A 13,054-nucleotide genomic window follows, 5' to 3' on the forward strand; every position below is an offset into this window, starting at 1 on the left:
CTCCATGTAATGCTGTGAACCTCTCTGAGTGACCCTCACAGTAGAGAAACTTTTCATCTTTAACGTAGATGTTTTATCAGTGGTGCTGTATAGAAGGAGAAGTTTTGAAACTACTGTAAAAATAAGACCGATAACTGGAAGTAGGAGGCTTAAGTCCAAACCTTGACTCCAGGGAACTCCTGACTCCAGGGAACATTAATTGACAGGAGCTCACCAAATGCCTCCATACAGACACAGAAACCAAGCACCACACAAGGGCCAACAAGTTCCAGGGCAAGACATACCAAGCAAATTCTCCAGCAACAAAGGAACACAGCCCTGAGCTTCAAGATACAGGCTGCCCAAAGTCACCCCAAAACCATAGACATCTCAGAACTCATTACTGGACATTTCATTACACTCCAGAGAGAAGAAATACAGCTCCATCCACCAGAACATCGACACAAGCTTCCCTAACCAGGAAACCTTGACAAGCCACCTGTACAAACCCACACACAGCGAGGAAACGCCACAATAAAGAGAACTCCACAAACTGCCAGAATACAGAAAGGACATCCCAAACTCAGCAATTTAAACAAGATGAAGAGACAGAGGAATAGCCAGCAGATAAAGGAACAGGATAAATGCCCACCAAACCAAACAAAAGAGGAAGAGATAGGGAATCTACCTGATAAAGAATTCCGAATAATGATAGTGAAATTGATCCAAAATCTTGAAATTAAAATGGAATCACAGATAAATAGCCTGGAGGCAAGGATTGAGAAGATGCAAGAAAGGTTTAACAAGGGCTTAGAAGAAATAAAAAAGAGTCAATATATAATGAATAATGCAATAAGTGAAATTAAAAACACTCTGGAGGCAACAAATAGTAGAATAACAGAGGCAGAAGATAGGATTAGTGAATTAGAAGATAGAATGGTAGAAATAAAGGAATCAGAGAGGACAAAAGAAAAATGAATTAAAAGAAATGAGGACATTCTCAGAGACCTCCAAGACAATATTAAACGCTACAACATTCGAATCATAGGGGTCCCAGAAGAAGAAGACAAAAAGAAAGACCATGAGAAAATACTTGAGGAGATAATAGTTGAAAACTTCCCTAAAATGGGGAAGGAAATAATCACCCAAATCCAAGAAACCCAGAGAGTCCCAAACAGGATAAACCCAAGGCAAAACACCCCAAGACACATAGTAATCAAATTAACAAAGATCAAACACAAAGAACAAATATTAAAAGCAGCAAGGGAAAAACAACAAATAACACACAAGGGAATACCCATAAGGATAACAGCTGATCTTTCAATAGAAACTCTTCAAGCCAGGAGGGAATGGCAAGACATACTTAAAATGATGAAAGAAAATAACCTACAGCCCAGATTATTGTACCCAGCAAGGATCTCATTCAAGTATGAAGGAGAAATCAAAAGCTTTTCAGACAAGCAAAAGCTGAGAGAATTCTGCACCACCAAACCAGCTCTCCAACAAATACTAAAGGATATTCTCTAGACAGGAAACACAAAAACGGTGTATAAATTCGAACCCAAAACAATAAAGTAAATGGCAACGGGATCATACTTATCAGTAATTACCTTAAACGTAAATGGGTTGAATGCCCCAACCAAAAGACAAAGACTGGCTGAATGGATACAAAAACAAGACCCCTACATATGTTGTCTACAAGAGACCCACCTCAAAACAGGGGACACATACAGACTGAAAGTGAAGGGCTGGAAAAAGATTTTCCATGCAAATAGGGACCAAAAGAAAGCAGGAGTAGCAATACTCATATCAGATAAAATAGACTTTAAAACAAAGACTGTGAAAAGAGACAAAGAAGGTCACTACATAATGATCAAAGGATCAGTCCAAGAAGAAGATATAACAATTATAAATATATATGCACCCAACACGGGAGCACCACAGTATGTAAGACAAATGCTAACAAGTATGAAAGGAGAAATTAACAATAACACAATAATAGTGGGAGACCTTAATACCCCACTCACACCTATGGATAGATCAACTAAACAGAAAATTAACAAGGAAACACAAACTTTAAATGATACAATAGACCAGTTAGACCTAATTGATATCTATAAGACATTTCATCGCCAAACAATGAATTTCACCTTTTTCTCAAGCGCACATGGAACCTTCTCCAGGATAGATCACATCCTGGGCCATAAAGCTAGCCTTGGTAAATTCAAAAAAATAGAAATCATTCCAAGCATCTTTTCTGACCACAATGCAGTAAGATTAGATCTCAATTACAGGAGAAAAACTATTAAAAATTCCAACATATGGAGGCTGAACAACACGCTGCTGAATAACCAACAAATCACAGAAGAAATCAAAAAAGAAATCAAAATTTGCATAGAAACGAATGAAAATGAAAACACAACAACCCAAAACCTGTGGGACACGGTAAAAGCAGTCCTAAGGGGAAAGTTCATAGCAATACAGGCACACCTCAAGAAACAAGAAAAAAGTCAAATAAATAACCTAACTCTCCACCTAAAGCAACTAGAAAAGGAAGAAATGAAGAACCCCAGGGTTAGTAGAAGGAAAGAAATCTTAAAACTTAGAGCAGAAATAAATGCAAAAGAAACAAAAGAGATCATAGCAAAAATCAACAAAACCAAAAGCTGGTTTTTTGAAAGGATAAATAAAATTGACAAACCATTAGCCAGACTCATCAAAAAACAAAGGGAGAAAAATCAAATCAATAAAATTAGAAATGAAAATGGAGAGATCACAACAGACAACACAGAAATACAAAGGATCATAAGAGAGTACTATCAACAATTATATGCCAACAAAATGGACAACGTGGAAGAAATGGACAAATTCTTAGAAAAGTACAACTTTCCAAAACTCGACCAGGAAGAAATAGAAAATCTTAACAGACCCATCACAAGCACGGAAATTGAAACTGTAATCAAAAATCTTCCAGCAAACAAAAGCCCAGGTTCAGACGGCTTCACAGCTGAATTCTACCAAAAATTTAGAGAAGAGCTAACACCTATCCTGCTCAAACTCTTCCAGAAAATTGCAGAGGATGGTAAACTTCCAAACTCATTCTATGAGGCCACCATCACCCTAATACCAAAACCTGATAAAGATCCCACAAAAAAAGAAAACTACATGCCAATATCACTGATGAACATAGATGCAAAAATCCTTAACAAAATTCTAGCAATCAGAATCCAACAACACATTAAAAAGATCATACACCATGACCAAGTGGGCTTTATCCCAGGGATGCAAGGATTCTTCAATATCCGCAGATCAATCAATGTAATACACCACATTAACAAATTGAAAAATAAAAACCATATGATTATCTCAATAGAAGCTATCAGTTTAAATGTCTTCTGTGCAGTATGCTGTTGTCTAGGAAAAACTCACTTGTTATTTCTCTACTACTCACTCAATACTTATGTACTCTTAAGTGTATGGGAGTTTTTTCCCCCATATCAAGCAATTCTGCAGCTGTGATGGACACCAGCTGGCTGTCCTACAGTTCAATTTCTTCCGACACCATATACCTGGAGTTAGCATCAGATTCTACAGGTTAGAGGCTCAGTCCCATTAGACTACCCCACCTCACCCCTACCTGAGACACAGATCACTAATCTAGGTTGATACCTGTGCTCCTGACTGACTGGCTAGATATCAGAGCTTCCCATGATTCCCCACTGTGCCCCTACCCTCAGGTTTTACTAATTTCCTTGAGCAGCTCACACAGCTCAAGAAAACTGTTACTGATTAGATTTCCTGTTTATCATTACAAAGAACATTAAAGGATATGAATGAACATTCAGATGAAGAAATACACAGGGCGACGTACAGAAGTGTCCAGAGCACAGGAGCTTCTGTCCCTGTGGAGTTTCGGGGGTATCAAACTTATTCACCAATCCAGAGCTCCTTGAAACTTCATCCTTTTCCAAGTTTTTAATGAAGAATTCATTATGAAGACATGGTTGATTAAATCATTGGCCATTGGGGATTAAGTCACTCTCTATTCCCTCTCCCCATCTTACAGGTGAGAAGTGGGGTTATATGGTTGAAGTGGATCTAATCATGTCTAGTTACTTAGTTTATTCCCCCAACAGTCAGCCCCTTCCTTTGGGATTTTCCAAAGTCTCCTGCCTCGTTAACATAAATAACCAGGTGTGGTAGAAAGGGGCTTGTTCTAAATAACAAAAGACACCTTTATAGCTCTAATCACTTAAGAAATTCCAAGAGTATGGGGAGCTGTTTGCCAAGATGGGCAAAGACCAAATACATATTTATCATAAATCTCAATATCAAAACTGTCCTCCAATTATTTAATCAAAAACGGCCCCCCAAGCTCACACTCTTAAAGGAGTCTGCAAATTTTTTCTGTAAAGGACCAGATAGCAAATATTTTAGGCTCTGCTGGCTACGTATTCACAGTTACAACTAACTGACTGATGTTGCAACAGGAAAGCAGCATAGACAATATGTAAATAAATGAGTGTGGCTCTGTTCCCATAAACTTTATCTGCAAAAGCAGGTCAGCATAGTTTACCAATGCCTGCTCAATGACACTGAACTGTCTTGATTCTCTGCGTTCTATTTGTGCACTGTGTTTTCTGTCACTCGAATTTAAGCTCTGAGAACAGCAGCACCATACTTCATCTCACTCATTGTTTCTTTCCTAACATCTAACAACTGGAGCAGAGAGGGAGCCTGGCAAATACTTATTGAACGAATAAATGAATGAAGTGAAGTCGCTCAGTCATATCCGACTCTTTGCGACCCCATGGACTGTAGCCTACGAGGCTCCATCCATGGGATTTTCCAGGCAAGAACACTGGAGTGGGTTGCCATTTCCTTCTCCAGGAAATGAATGAAACTGGTATATAAAACGTAAAACACCACAGGAAAAATACTACCTCAGGCTGTTTACCTAATTGTTAGTTAGGACAGAGAAGATTAAGAAGTTATTACTATCCATAGATTTATCCTGTAGGTACAATTATACTTTGTAATGACAGAAAGACAAAGGGAAATTGTTTCCACAATGTATATCTTACAGAATCTATTTATTCTTACTTTATATTAAGGCACTTCTCTTAGGCCAGTGGTTCTCCACCTGAGGTGATTTTGTACCCCTGCCCCGCCTCAGGGACCTATTGTTAGGGGAAGCACACTGACTGAAGCCGCCCGCCCTGGCCAGGCACCGTAATAACCACTTGCATGAGTTGTTTTATGACAGGAGGTCCCGGTAAGGAATACAGAACTAATAAGCCACCACCAACCGGAAGAGTTCAGGAAAGGTCAAAAGGAGACACCACATGTCTGACCACCTCCCAGAATCCTTCTCTCTGGCACCCATTTTGGCACTGCCAGGAAGGACTCTGAGTCAGAATGATTGGCTAAAGACAACCCAGAAACTAATCTCATCACCATAAAACCTGAGACTGCAAACCAAGCGGCAGAGCTGTTCTCCTGGGTTCCCTTACCCTACTGCTCTCCACCCCGGTGCCCTTTCCTAATAAAGTCTCTTGCTTTGTCAGCACATGTGTCTCCTCAGACAATTCATTTCTGAGTGTTAGACAAGAGCCCAGTTTCGGGCCCTGGAAGGGGTCCTTCATCCCCCAACACTATGACAATGTCTGGAAATATTTTTGATTATCACAACTTGGGAGAGTTGTGCCACTAACATGTAGATGACAGTTAACAGGGATGCTGCTAAATATCCAACAAGGCACAGGACAAACCCCCACAGCAAAGATGATCTGGTCCAAGATGCAACAGTGCTAAGGTTAACAAACCTGGCCTTAGGTTTATTCCCATGGAAATAGGTCTCTGTTTTTAGTGAAGCTTTTATGAAATATAAGGATGTTACCTAAGTCTATAGGTGAGTTTTGAAAATTTGTGAGAAGGCAGGTTATATTCTTCAAAGCTATAACTTTCATACAAGACGGAAAGCAATTCTGAAGTGTGCATTTCCCTTGGCAATGAAAAAAGACAAACCTCACTGTCGCATTTGTATTCCAAGAACATTCAGTCAACGTGATAACCTCCTTAGAGGACTCAGACTTCAGACTGCCTGCTCATGGACTCACCCAAGGTTAAGTGCCTACTACATTTCATGATATTCATTGGCCAAATGACAACAATGACAGTAAATCTGAGCTGACATCCTATGGCAGCAACAAAACAGGAAAGGAAGGAAGAAGCATTCCAAGGGCATGAACAATACAGTAAGTATCCTTTTATAGTTTTCACGTGAGCCCGTGACTTTGTTGTTACACGCTGATACCATCCATTGTTCGGTTAAGCTGGCCCTATGCCACAGTATCTCAACATATTATCTTAGACAAATAATAGCTATAGTCTCTTGATACTTAATGCTAGAGGTAATTTTCAGTTTCTTTTAATTTTTTAGATCACAATAAAACATGGGAAGAACCTGTTGGTCTGAATATAGGCCTATTATTGAGGAACAGAACTCTATTTCATAACCATTTATTCATAGTTTACTAACAGCAGGAGGAGTGTGTATGTGTGCGTGTGTCTATGTGTGTGTGTGTGTGTGTGTTGGAGTGGTGGGGAAAGGCTGGCTAGAAGATAAGAAAAGGCAATGTTTGCACATTTTGAAACTGTTCGTATCATTAAATAAATAACAGGGATTACACATGAACAGTGGGCAATTACATCTTATGAAGCTCGATGGTGTTTCATTATTCAGGTTCTACTTCTACCTCTGTGATTATTCCTCCTCTGCAACCTTCTGTCTCTTTCTGTTTCCTCATGTAGATGTTTCCTAAAGTTCTGTCTTTGGTCTCCCTCATCTCATTCTATAATATGTTTTAGGATCTTATTCATTCTGATAATTAGGCTTCAACTATCATTTCCCTGTCAGTCACTTTCTAGTCCTCACTTGCATTTTTCACCTATTTCAGGAACATCTATTCTTCAATTTTAATAGCTACAAATACATCTATTTGGAAATCCTCTTAGTGCCTTAAATTGCATATGTTCAAAATTTAGCTCACAGTTTCTTCCTCTTCTGTGACCTTGTCCACTAATGCCCATCTCATCCATCCCATTGGATGATACAAAAATAGAGAAACTCGCCTTGACCCTTCCTTCTCCCTAATGGTCAATTCGCAAGCCATCATAAAGTTCTATTCTTTTTACCTCTGAAATATTTCTTAAACAAGCTCATTTCTCCCCTGCCTCCTAGTCTGTGTTACAACCTCATTCCCTGACTATGATACTTTCACGCTTAAACATTTTCAAGCCATCTTATTGCACCTTATTACATAAGGGTCTGTTCCAATACTTTGGCAGCCAATACAAACAGCTGCTGGTAAAGATTGACGGCAGAAAGAGAAGGGAGCAACAGAGGACGAGATGGTTGGATGGCATCACTGATTCAATGGACTTGAACTTGGGTGAACTCCGGGAGATGGTGAGGGACAGGGAGGCCTGGTGTGCTGCAGTTTATGAGGTCTCAAAGAGTTGGACATGACTTAGCAACTGAACAACAACAAAGGTCTGCATGGATAAGTTCTTTCTTGACCTTCTTGTCCAACATCACACCTACGTCGCCACCCCCCTCCCTGCCACCCTCCACCTTCTCTCACTGCCTCCACTTCAGCAACATGACATGGCCATCTTCCCATTTCTCCCTCCTTTTCTCCACAAGGTGCTGTAGCAGTGATAGCGGTTATTTTTACAGCACACACACACACACACACACACACTCAACTTCAAAGGCCCTTTGCTGCTCTCTTTTTCTATTTGGCTCCCATCACCTAGTCTTCAGATATCAGATAAACAGTCATTCTAGTGGGAGTAGCAACCCCGAGAGGCACCAAAAGCACTCCTTTTACTGTAGCCTGAAATGTAACTAGGTATCTCCGCTTGGTAGTGCTTGTCACATTTGTTATACTTTTAAGTTTATATTTGTTTGTATTATCAAATAGCCCAGCAGTCACCCCTAATAAAATATAATCTATCGGTTCCTGTTCAGTATTTTATCCCCAGTATGTAGCTTGGTTTTTGTCACATAATAGGATGTCAATACATATTTGTTAAAAGTATGAATAAAAATTAAGCTCATCATTTCAACACATCAATTCACCCCTGAACGCTTAACATTTCTGAATTCTCTCGTTCTGTTGGTGTTCCCATTATCTCCTAAATGCCAGGCCCAAATCGTCAGACTTCCTTGGCTTCTCTTTCTCTTTTTCAACTGAAAGTGAAAGTTGCTCAGTTGTGTCTGACTCTTTGTGATCCCATAGACTGTAGCCTGCCAGGCTCCTCTGTCCATGGAATTCTCCAGGCCAGAATACTGGAGTGGATAACCGTTCCCTTCTCCAGGTGGTCTTCCCAACACAGGGATTGAACCCAGGTATCCTGCATTGCAGGCGGATTCTGTAGTGTCTGAGCTACCCAGGAAGCCCCAAAAATTTGGCTACACAGAAATTTTACAGGATCTTAGTTCCCCAACCAGGGATTGAAACTGCACCCTTGGCAGTGAAAGCACAGAATCCCAACCACTGAACTGCCAGGGAATTCCAGGGAAATCTCTTGCTACCCATATCTAATTGTTTGCCAGGTATTACTGACTCTACCTCCAGAGCACATTTCCACATGCCTTCTCAATGCCATTACCACTATCCTCCTGATTGTTGTCTACCCTACCCTGTCTCTGGGCTATTGCAAAATCACCCAATTAGGTTTCAGATCTAATCTCTTCTTGCCTTACTGTTTTTTTCTGGCTTCCAAAAACACTGTTCTTAATGGCTGAGTAATACTCCATTGTGTACATGTACCACAGCTTTCTTATCCATTCATCTGCTGATGGACATCTAGGTTGCTTCCATGTCCTGGCTATTATAAACAGTGCTGCGATGAACACTGGGGTACACATGTCTCTTTCCCTTCTGGTTTCCTCAGTGTGTATGCCCAGCAGTGGGATTGCTGGAGTATTACTCAGCCATTAAAAAGAATACATTTGAATCAGTCCTAATGAGGTGGATGAAACTGGAGCCTATTATACAAAGTGAAGTAAGCCAGAAAGAAAAACACCAATACAGTATACTAACGCATATATATGGAATTTAGAAAGATGGTAACAATAACCCTGGGTACGAGACAGCAGAAGAGACACTGATGTATAGAACAGTCTTATGGACTCTGAGAGAGAGGGAGAGGGTGGGAAGATTTGGGAGAATGGCATTGAAACATGTAAAATACCATGTATGAAACGAGTTGCCAGTCCAGGTTCGATGCACGATACTGGATGCTTGGGGCTGGTGCACTGGGACGACCCAGAGGGATGGTATGGGGAGGGAGGAGGGAGGAGGGTTCAGGATGGGGAACACATGTATACCTGTGGCGGATTCATTTTGATATTTGGCAAAACTAATACAATTATGTAAAGTTTAAAAAATAAAATTAAAAAAAAAAAGAAAAAAAAAAAACAAAAAAAACAACACTGTTCTTGTTGCTCCTGTGACCAAATGATTTTAGGATTCTTAACTTTCTACTCAATATAGCACCCAGTATGCAGGTTCTCTATGATCTTGAGTCATGAACATTTTCTCAATTAACTTCAAAAATTCTCTAACATTTTATATTCCAACCAAACTGAAATATTTTGTATACCCAGCACATCCCTCATGTTTACCATTTCCAGGACTTTATAACACTCTCCTCCTATTACCTCTTGCCCTTCAAGTACAAATTCTACTTTCCTTTTCTGGACTACCCTTTTATGTCCAGGAACTCTTTCTTATTTACCACTGTATAGACTACAGTGATTAACATCAGGGTTTTGGACACAAATGATGTTTAATTGATATATTTAATGAATTGTTTCATTCCTTTCTCTCTCTTTTTTTTTTTTTTTTGGTAACTTCAGTCTATAAAGGAAAAATACTTTCTTATGTATTATATAATGATCTTTCAGAGATATTTTTTGAAAAGAGAGCCAAAAAATAAGATTTTATGAAGTCTTCCTCCTCTGCCTTTTAAGAATGCTTCACTTAAAAAACTGACAAATAATAAGAGCAGGATTTTGAAATTATGATCTAGGTGCAATGAGAACAGACACTTGTTTAAAATTTGGGCTTTTCTCTACTCAAAGATGACGTGTAGTTCATAAACTGGCCAAAGACTGGATAAAGATGAAGTTTATCTTATTTAATAATATATACTGTCAGTACTAAAATACTGGCCCTGGGAAACTTTAAGTTGGCTTTTACTGCAGTAGTAATCTTTCATTTCAGGAAATAACTGTTTCTGGAGGACATTAAACATGAGTATTCCAACTTAAGCTAAGAAAGTTTACCATAGTATTGATTATATTCATTTCCATGTTAGTCAACCTAGAAACTATGATATTGAATTGCTAACACCACAGATTTTTTTTCTTTTCTGCAGAAATACTGTTTTCAAAATAGTGTTTGTAAATAATTATACTCTACCAAATGCTTTGCCCATATTTTCTAGTAAGACTTTACAATTTAAAGCTGCTTTTGTCTTCCACTTTAAATATTCTTTTTATATAAACTATATAAATATTACAATTTTTACTAAGCAGAATAATCACTTCTTTTTTACTTTAAATTTCTCTTATATAGTTTATTGCTCTAAGCTATATGCACATATGCACACACACAATTATGGTTAATAAAGTATATACAGTGTAAAAGATTTACAGATTAAAAGGAGAATATGAAAGTACATAGTATAAAGTTTAAATACCATCTCTAAAGAATCGTCACATATAAAAATCATGGTGGTAAAACCACAAACCAACCAACACATGGAAATCTTTCTTTTTAAGTTTCAAGCATTTTCCAAACAAAATTTAAAGCCACTGAAGAACTTTCTGTGGTGTAAACTTAATGTACATGCATGGAAGTATCTAAAAATAAAATAAGCCCATGCTTGCATTGTTCAAAACGTAACTCCTGTGGTCATGAAATCTACAGTCAAGTCGTCCTTCAAAACTCAGATGTGGTATAGAAACTGCCCATTATCTGTGTAGACACCTTAGCATACTCAAGAGTAAAGTTTACTTAAAAGTACCACTACAGCAGAGAAATCCTACTTTATTGAGTTTATTTTAACATCAATTTAATGTTTATTTATTAATTTATTCTCACTGAGGTAAAGCTTCCCTGGTGGCTTGGATGGTAAAAAAAATCTGCCTGCGAGACCCAGGTTCGATCCCTGAGTCGGGAAGATCCCCAGGAGAAGGAAATGGCTACCTACTCTAGTATGCTTGCCTGGAGAAGCCCATGGACAGAAGAGCTTGGCCAGCTACTGTCCACAGTGTCAGCAAGAGATGGACATGACTGAGTGACTAACACTTTCACTTTCTTTTGGGTAAAGCTAGTTATGAAATAAAAAGCATTATTTAAAACACTGATATCAGGAAAATGTTTTAGTAGCAACCTAATTGAATTAATAGAACATCTCACTCAATAATAGCAGTGACAACTATTATTGTTACTTTTGTACTTGGTAGCATTTTATAGTTTTTATATTTTTGTTTATGGAATTTATGGAAGTTCTTTGTAGCATACAGATTTGCCTTGGGTATGATAGGTGACTAACATTTTAACACCTATTACCTTGTATTTTTTAATATTTACCATGTCCAAAGAGTGGAAACAGTGTCAGACTTTATTTTTTGGGCTCCAAAATCACTGCAGATAGTGATTGAAGCCATGAAATTAAAAGACACTTACTCCTTGAATGAAAAGTTATGACCAACCTAGACAGCATATTAAAAAGCAGAGACATTACTTTGCCAACAAAGGTCCATCTAGTCAAGGCTATGGTTTTTCCAGTGGTCATATATGGATGTGAGAGTTGGACTGTGAAGAAAGCTGAGCGCCGAAGAATTGATGCTTCTGAACTGTGGTGTTGGAGTAGACTCTTGCGAGTCCTTTGGACTGCAAGGAGATCCAACTAGTCCATCCTAAAGCAGACCAGTCCTGGGTGTTCATTAGAAGGACAGATGCAAAGTTGAAACTCTAGTACTTTGGCCACCTCATGTGAAGAGTTGGCTCATTGGAAAAGACTCTGATGCTAGGAGGGATTGGGGGCAGGAGGAGAAGGGGACGACAGAGGATGAGATGGTTGGATGGCATCACCGACTTGATGCACATGAGTTTGGGTGGACTCCAGGAGTTAGTGATGGACAGGGAGGCCTGGCGTGTTGCGATTCATGGGGTTGCAAAGAGTTGAACACGACTGAACGACTGAACTGAACTGAACTGAACTGATGTAAAGTATTATATTTGTATTTTCTCAGATAATCCCCTAATTCATATAAAACCCCTATAAAGTACTCTCTGTGAACTTGATTTTTAAAAATTACTGTTTAGAAAATTAAGTATTTTGCCCAAACCACAGAACTAGTAAGTAGCTGAACTTGGATTCAAACTCAGGTTCTTTGGATTCCAGGGTCCATGCTTCAAACTTTCTGACAATAGTGCCTCCCCAAGCTGGGCTTTCCTGATCTAAGACACAACATTTAATCCTAATAACAATGACAAAAAGCAGAAAAGAATATTTCTATATTAAAAATTGAAATTGTGCCTCAAATGAATCAGCTCCCAAATAAGTGTTATAGATGAAGAACTTGATTTTGATATTGAGTTTTGTCTAAATTCAGAATCTGTACTGTTTTCACTATACCAGTCCAATTGGACTTTCAGCAAGGATGGAAATGGTCTCCTCAGCTGTCCAATAAGGTGGTCACTAGCACACATGGCTGGTGAACACTTCAAAATTGGCTAATGGCAGTGAAAACTCTATGTTCTTTGTGCTATGTGTGTCTGGGCTTAGTCACTCAGTCATGTCTGACTCTTTGTGACCCTTTGGACTGTAGCCACCAGGCTCCTCTGTCCATGGGATTTCCCAGGCAATAATACTGGTGTGCATTGCTATAGCCCTTCTCCAAAGGATCTTCCCAACCCAGGGATAGAACCCATGTCTCTTGCCTTGCACATGGATTCTTTACCCACTTAGCCATTGAAGAATCCATATT

At 39.0% G+C, this 13,054-nt stretch overlaps 1 long non-coding RNA gene across 2 annotated transcripts; it reads left to right on the plus strand.

The window, feature by feature from the left end:
- The first annotated feature begins 3,116 nt into the window (after window positions 1-3,116).
- Window positions 3,117-11,348, plus strand: LOC129644815 (uncharacterized). Of its 2 annotated transcripts, none has more exons than XR_008710996.1 (3): window positions 3,117-4,045; window positions 6,032-6,236; window positions 11,164-11,348. It is a non-coding gene; the product is annotated as an uncharacterized LOC129644815 (long non-coding RNA). The 2 variants fall into 2 exon arrangements; XR_008710997.1 differs by lacking the exon at window positions 11,164-11,348 and adding an exon at window positions 7,330-7,661.
- The last annotated feature ends 1,706 nt before the right edge of the window (window positions 11,349-13,054 follow it).

This window comes from Bubalus kerabau, chromosome 2 (assembly GCF_029407905.1).
Source record: "Bubalus kerabau isolate K-KA32 ecotype Philippines breed swamp buffalo chromosome 2, PCC_UOA_SB_1v2, whole genome shotgun sequence".
Taxonomy (NCBI): Eukaryota; Metazoa; Chordata; class Mammalia; order Artiodactyla; family Bovidae; genus Bubalus; species Bubalus kerabau.